This window comes from Clinocottus analis, unplaced genomic scaffold, assembly GCF_023055335.1.
Source record: "Clinocottus analis isolate CAN_PGR_092001 unplaced genomic scaffold, fCliAna1.0.p SCAF_18, whole genome shotgun sequence".
Lineage (NCBI taxonomy): Eukaryota > Metazoa > Chordata > Actinopteri > Perciformes > Cottidae > Clinocottus > Clinocottus analis.
In genome coordinates this window covers 16,901,524-16,901,817 of record NW_027175909.1, presented here as the reverse complement: position 1 = coordinate 16,901,817, position 294 = coordinate 16,901,524, and positions in this window count along the sequence as shown.

Genomic DNA, 294 nt, shown 5'->3' with positions numbered 1-294 from the left:
CCACTCCTGAGCAGCAAGCAGCGAAGAGACTGAAGTTCCACTCCAAGAGAGGAAGAGATGTGATGGACTGCAGAGACGCTTTAATGAAAGGAGCTGATCGCTCCCTCAACACCAACACGGAGTGACCTCCATCCAGCTCACAGGAAGTGACTGACACCGACCATGACGAGGGAGAAATTGTTTGTGACAATTACTGTGATTATCTCAACAGGAGGAAGAGAGTTTGTTCCGTTTCAATCCTAATAAATGAATGTTCGGAGGGCAAGACTCAGTGAAGGGTGACAATGAGCTGCA